The 7,572-nt window shown below is 44.7% G+C and overlaps 1 pseudogene; it reads left to right on the top strand.

The window, feature by feature from the left end:
- Positions 1 to 465: 465 nt before the first annotated feature.
- On the top strand, positions 466 to 1,579 carry LOC121036632 (male-enhanced antigen 1-like; annotated as a pseudogene).
- The last annotated feature ends 5,993 nt before the right edge of the window (positions 1,580 to 7,572 follow it).

Genomic DNA, 7,572 nt, shown 5'->3' on the forward strand with positions numbered 1-7,572 from the left:
AGAAATAAACTGGTGCCTCCATCCAATTAATATCTCTCAGCAACAAAAAGCAACCAACCACTGTTCTACATAACAAAACATTGAATCTCAAATACAACAATATGCTGAGTGAAAAAGATCGGAGCAGCAGTTGCCTCTGGGAGTGGGGTGAGGTGGGGAACAAGTGAGAAGGGGCATGAGGGAATTTTCTGAGGTGATCATAATGTTTTATATCTCAACAAGGGTCACTTGTAAAAATTCATCAAATGATACACTTAAATTTTGTGCATTCCACAGTATGTATGTTTTACCTTAAAAAAGTAGACACACACTGACCTCCAGTTAAACTGGTGTGCACACCTCACTTTGAAATGCATAAAAAATAGGATGGAATGATGGGTGGATAGAGAGATTGGTAGATAGATACACAGGTAACAAAACAAATCTAGAAAAATGTTAATCGTAGACTCTAGGTGATGGGCATATGGGCATTCACTGTGCACTTCTTTCAAATTTTTTGTATATTTGAAAATTCCCTTGGGGTTCAGCCAAGGGCTCTGAGTGGCCCTACCAGATGGCAGCAGTAGTCCTAGGGGGAGATACCACTGGCCCCCAGTATCTTCCCCAATCAGACTGAGGAATTGGGGCCACACCAGGGCCCTATGGAAGGCACTGGGGATTGGAGCAGCGAGGAGCCTGAGGAAGAGCAGGAGAAAACAGGGGGCAGGCCCAGCTGGCTACTCCTACCAACCCCTGAACCAAGATCCTGAACAAGAGGAGGCAGAGCTGGCACTGGTGGGGGATGGAGAAGATGTAGTTGGTGATATTGAGGATCGGACCCAGGCCCTGGGCTTCATTTGCCAGACCTGCCATTAGAGGGCGAGGATGAAGAGGAGGAGGGAGCCACAGGACCTGGGTAAAGGGAGCATGCTTTCATTTTGGAATAATGTTGGAGGAAAGGGACTGAGTAGAGCCAGTAAAGGCGAGTCATAGAGGAACACCGCGTTCCTAAAACAACGGTTTGTTATCTAAGACTTTACAGACCTCAGAATCCAGGTGAAAGGCTATTGTGCTGGACTTGGGTTGCAGGTGGGCTTGCCTGGAAATAACAAGATGGATTTGGCCACACTGCTAGCCCAAGGGTTATGGGTTAATTCAAAGAATGGGGGAGTGGAGCTGGTCCCATCGTTTCTGTTCTCCCGCTTTTTGTGATTTCAGAACATGTGGAGTTGGTGAAAAGGACAATGGCTGGAGTAAGCCTGCCTGTGCCAGGGGTTCCTGCCTGGGCTCTGGAGATATCAGATGCCCAGTGGGAAGATGTGGTACAGAAGGCCCTCCAAGCCTGGAAGGGATCGACCCCAGCCTGGAAGTGACTACCAGCATAGGACTGAACACATCCCTGGTTGTAAGACCATCTTCATATTCTCCATCTCCCTTTCCACATCAAGGCAAATCAGACTGCCTCTCAGAGACCCACTGTATTCAGTTCTGTATGTATAGGGACATTGGCCCAAGCCCCACCCATCTTAGCATGTATCACTCTGTGGTGAATAAAGCACTCCATGTACACAGCCAAAAAAAAAAAAAAAAATTCCCTTAATAGTATGATGGGAGGAAAAAACTTAAACTATACTACAGGGTAGACCACTTTTGTTTCTATACGATTTTCACATGTAAGAGATTATCTTCTCTCTCACAACAATTCTGTAAATATAGACAAGGCTGGCATCAACCATGTTTTACAGCAGAAGACACTGTCTCATAAGGAACCTCGCCCAAAGTGTCAGGGCAGTAAACAAACTCATAGTTCCAGGGGCCATGAGACGTTTTCAATGTTTATTTATTTTTGAGAGAAAGACAGAGCATGAGTCGGGGAGGAGCAGAGAGAGAGGGAGACACAGAATCCAAAGCAGGCTCCAGGCTTCGAGCTGTCAGCACAGAGCCCGACGCCGGGCTCGAACCCACGAACTGTGAGATCATGACCTGAGCCAAAGTCAGACGCCCAACCGACGGAGCCACCCAGGCACCCCACGGGACTTTTTCATAAAGGGCCATGTAGCAAGTATTTGGGGCCATACAGTCACTGCCACAATTATTGTACCTTGCTTTTTGTAATATAAAAGCAGGTGTTAGACAATTTGTAAATAAATGGACATGGCCTTGCTCCAATAAAACTTTATTCACAAAAACAGGCAGGGGCCAGTTTGTTGATCCCTAGATGATAATCCAGGTGTTTTCATTACAGAAGTTATAGAAAAGGATTGATTTTAGAGTCAGATTTACCTGTGTTTTATATACTCCATAGAGTTACTATGACACCTCAATTTGGTAACTCTTATAAAGTACCTAGCATTGTACCTGTTTTAAAGCAGATAATAATTTTTTTTTATTACCTTGCCTTTTTCTCATTTGCTATTTTTGCCACTATACCTGGTGGCCTGGATGAGTTGCAATAAGGAAAACAAACTGCTTAATGCTGTTCAACCAAATTAATCAACCATGGTAGACTTTTGTTCAGGAAATCTATAAACGATTGCACTGTCAATGGAAATGCATGATTGTTCCTGCATTTTCTGGGCCAACTTTCAGATAGAAATTCACTGAGGGCCCTCCAGGTTTTCTACTCTATTATATCACAGGGAGGTCCCAGTTACTCGCCCCCATTCCACACCTGAGTAAACAAATTGTTTAAACACACACTTTCTCTCGGGCCATTTCTCTAACTGGCATGATTTCATTTACTCCCTGGTGCCAACCTGTGTGTCCCTTGTATCCAAAATCCCACTGAAAATTGAGTGAGTGGCACCTCTACACTCTTATCTTTGGCTTCTTTCCAAAACCTTGAAGCAACTGAGGCAGCAAAATGCTAATAATTCAAATTTATTCCTTTCTACAGAATTGTGAGGATGCAAATTACCCAACCATCCCCTTGCTCAGTATGTCAGTGGGCAAAGTTGGAAGGGTAGAGCCAAACATTAGGTTACCAGAGAAGAAACTTCTTCCATTTTCTCTAAAGACTTACAAAATAATACCACAATAATGATAGGTCCCTTAAATGAGCATTTATTATGTCCCAGACACTATGTTAACCATTTGATTCCTTTATTTACAAATTCATCCATATGTATGAAATACTCACCGTGTGCCAGGATTTACATGAATTATCTAATGAATCTACATCAAAATCATGTAAGGTAGATGTTATGACTCCTGTGTTACAAACTGAGTACATTGAGTCTAAAGAGTCATTATGTTCCCAGCGCTCCCTTGGCCCCTGAGTGGCAGAGATACAATCTAGCAGAGATGAACCTTCTGGAGACTTAACAAATATTGTGACTGCATATTTGAGGTCACTTGTTTAATGTGGTTCTGTATTGCTTTGCCCTTTTCCAGCATATTTGTCCTGTCTCTGCCACTTAGCTATTATCTCTGTAAAGAACTGGTCCAAGAGGCCCACCGCCTACGACCGTCCCCCATCCCTCCCCACTGCTATGTGCACAGTGGAAAATCAATAACTTTTGTTGCTTTTTGCCCTTAGCCCCCCATCACCGTCTGTTCAGGCAACTCATTTCCCAGCACACCCCCTGCAGGATGTTTTTTCACTTTATTCCCAGACTCTCTAGAATTAATCTGCAGAAGGCAATAGAATCAGAGACTCCCCCTCCTACGAAACACTCCCTCAACTTTGAACTTTGCCATTACACTTAGCAATCTGCTGTGCCGCTCAGACAAGGAAGGACTCTGGAGGACTGACAGAAAAAGAACGAAGGCATCTGCCTATATGCTACTGGAGAGAATGAAGTGCAGTCTGGAGAGACACGTCCCCCCAGTGCACAAGTAGAATGCGTCAGTCACCGGGGCTGAAGTCGCTGCATCCTCCTCTAGCTGGGGATTCTTCTCTTTCTTCCCATTTTCCCCCACTCAGGCTTTTACACCAACTGAGATCCTTCTGGGTAGACTCCACTTCTCAGATGTGTTTCTGACATCAGCTAATAACACTGGGTACATTAACTAATTAGCAACAGTAAGGAGTTCGGAAAACAAACAAGCATGAAGCAATGCTATTATTATGTGGCTTTTGCCTGACACTGTTGTCCTCATTAAGCAGGCAGGGATGTCAATATATCTACGAAGGAAGGCAAAGTAAAATCCTTACGCAAGTGCCAGCTGGGTTCAAATTCCTTTTCCTGAAATCAGACATAGCTACTGCTGCAGTGAGACTTGCAGCTGATTTCTCCACCCCCTTTTGTTTCAGTTTGATTTTTTTTAAGACTCTCTTCACTACTATAGCCGTGCAGCCTCATTTTGCATTGCTTGAGAGTTTGGTTTATGAAACTTTCCAAACAGCAACTCCTCCAGTTCTGGAAAGACCCAGAGAAAATCATAGTATTATTTTCACTTTTCTCATCAGTCGGAATTCACGGCACCTTCCTGAAAGGACTTATTGCCACATCCCTCATGTATCACACTGTAGGTAATATCGGCCTACTTGTGTGCTACCTGTTAAAAACAACTCTTCTGATTAAGCAGAAGATGAATATAGAAAGGCCTTGCCTGATTTATGTGCCATTGGTCCTTTCTCTCTTTCCATCCCTCTCCCCCTCCTTCCCTCTCTCCTTCCCTCCACCCCCTCCTCTCTCCCTCCCTCTTCCTCTCATTCCTTCTTTCACTTAGTTGAAACTGAAGCTTAGGAAGGAGCTGTTGCAGAGGCCTTTGGCTCTTCTCCCTACTCCGCAGACCCAGCCCGCTTTCCCACTGAACATCAGAGTCCTCCGATCTCCAGCTGGGACCTTCCCCTCTTCCCGCTCTAGTCTCCGCCCGGGGCCATGCCATCCATACCCACAGCTTCAGTGATCTCTTGCACTAGATGACTCGTCCCAGACTCCGCTTCTGAGCTCCCCAAATCCAAAATTCAACCGTCTATACGACATCTTCCCTTGGAAGCGTCCCACTCCACCATGTCCAAAGGTAAATGCAAGGCGTGCCCCCCACCGACCTACCACTGTTTCTTTGCTTAGCGAATGGCACCTGCATGCACAAGACGGAAGCTTCCCTCCCCAGCCTTTCATCATGGGCCACGTGCTGTGGCCTCCTTCTCCCTTTCAGCTTCGTCGTCTGCCAGGCCTGCCCCTACCCGCTGTCTCCATTCTTCACCTAGATGATGCCTCTCTACCTTACAGTTTCATGTTCCTGCCATCCTGACAAATAAGCTTCTTCCGTTGTAGGATTCATAGCTTCACATGCCTCCCTTCAGAGCACAAGGCACAGCTACAACTTTCCATTTTGTGTGTGTCACGATGTGATTAACCTCTAAACTTCCCAGTGCCAGGCTGCAAACTCCACCAGAAGGGGCAATATCTGATTTTGTTCACAGCTGTATTCCATAGAGCTTAGAGTGCCTGACACTTGAAAGGAGGTTCTCACTAAGTATTTCTTGGAAGGAAGGCAGGGAGGGAGGACAGAAAGGGGAAATCAAAAAAAAAAAAAAAAAAAAAAAACTTTATTAGGAAAGTTTTAATAAAACCAACTTTAGTTGGTATAGCAGACATTGGCTAGTTATTCTCCACACAATTTCCATTCTCTTGCTGGGCACATATCTCGACTTGTGTTCTCAGTCTCCCTGCAGCCAGGTGAAGCAATGTCACGGACGTCGGAAAGGGATGCACACTGATGTGACATATGGCACCTCAAAGCCTGGCCCTTAAGACTCCCACACAGTCTTTGTCCCTCTTGTCCTGTCCCTTTCTTCTCCTGTCCCTCTCTTCTAATGGCTGTTGACCCCTCTCCAAGGATCCACTGAAGGACTCCAAGGACCCAGTAGAGACGGAGTTTCAAACCACGTGGGGTCTAGACTCCAAATAACTCCATGGCCCCTCCACCAAGCCACACTGGTCTGTGATGTGAACCTTTACTGGGTCAAATTTAGGGGTTGTTTTAGCAATCAGGCTACACTAACTTGCAGAGTTGGGAAGAGACAAGATAAAGCAGTTATCACCCTCCACCTGTGAATTTTCTTACACAGATTATTTTGCTTTTCTAACCTGGAAAAGAGAAAACAATTATGCTATGTTTGGGGATCAAAGGTACATATGCTTCAACCTGACAAATACAAGTGGTGAACAGTAACTGTACTTTCTGGTCACGGCAACCTCAACAGAGAAATGCTAAGCTTCTCTAGGCCGGATAAAGCCGTTGGGCTATTAAGGACACAGTCTGTTTTCTTGCTGGTTTCTGTGTGTGTGGGGGACAATATCACGAACAGCAACCACAAAAGGAGTGCTTCTGGTAGAGCAGTCTTGGGGAGGAGGGACCAGTTTGGAGCTAGTCTGCCTCTAACACCTGGGAGGGGTAGCAGAAAGCTGGGCCCCAGTTGGGGATGGGGGACCTGGGTGCCAACCTTTCCAACCTTGGGAAGTCTGAACACAAATGAATTCAGAAGTGGAAGTTGCTGAGAGAATAGGTCATAAATGTTCTCATCACAAGAAAAAAGAAATTATTAAGCTATACAAGGTGATGGATGTTGACTCAACTTCTGTGGTAAACATTTCTTATGCTCATATGTCAAATTGTTACATTGTAAACCTTAAACAAAGTTATATGTCAGTTATGTCTCAGTAAAACTGAAGAGAAAAAAAGAGAGGCCATAGGGTAGTCCCAGAGTGACTGCTTGCGAGGGGAACGGCCTCAGACAAGTGACCTAACCTTTCTGTTTTCACACTTCTAAAATGGAGAAATGAGGGCATAGAAGAAACTACTCATAAGGTTTTTATGGAGATGACTTAATATTTGTAATATTTGATTTTGAAAATTAATATTTGATTAAAAAAGACTAACAGGGGCGCCTGCGGCTCAGTCGGTTCAGCATCTGACTTTGGCTCAGGTCATGATCTCACAGTCCGTGAGTTCGAGCCCCGCGTCGGGCTCTGTGCTGACAGCTCGGAGCCTGGAGCCTGTTTCGGATTCTGTGTGTGTCTCTCTCTCTGCCCCTCCCCTGCTCATGCTCTGTCTGTCTGTCTCTCTCTCTCTCTCTGTGTCTCAAAAATAAACAAACATTACAAAAATCAAAAAAAATACTTAGAGAGCCAGGACAATTAATTTCAGTTGTGTACTGTCCAATTTAAATGGGTCCTACAATTTTTCTTAAAGAGAAACTACTTTTGAATCTCTAAGAAGCTTCTAAGCACCACAGAAGAACCAAGAGAGAAGAGAGGTCAAAAACGACAGGTGAGAAGGCATGTGAGGAGGGCGACTCTTCGTCTGCTGCTAGGTAGGAAGTATTTGGAGACATCATTGCAGGCACCAGATTGATAAACTGTGCAAGTGTTAAAAACTTCGCTGCTCATTACTACCCAGCTTTTGCGGAGGTTAAGCCATAACAGCTCCCTGAGCACTGGTACCGTTCGTTATTTTCACAGAGAAAATGTGCAACAAACATTCAACTCATTGATTTTACCTTTCTAATGACAACCAAGACTTTCTATTTAGGATTATGATTATTTTAATGTGCATATAGTATTTCTCTGTAAAGCCACTTGCGGGAAGATTCCATACCTCATTTATCTTTCATGCCCACCCAGCACAATATCTTGTACA

This window comes from Herpailurus yagouaroundi, unplaced genomic scaffold, assembly GCF_014898765.1.
Source record: "Herpailurus yagouaroundi ecotype Mexico unplaced genomic scaffold, PumYag 163, whole genome shotgun sequence".
NCBI classification, from domain to species: domain Eukaryota; kingdom Metazoa; phylum Chordata; class Mammalia; order Carnivora; family Felidae; genus Herpailurus; species Herpailurus yagouaroundi.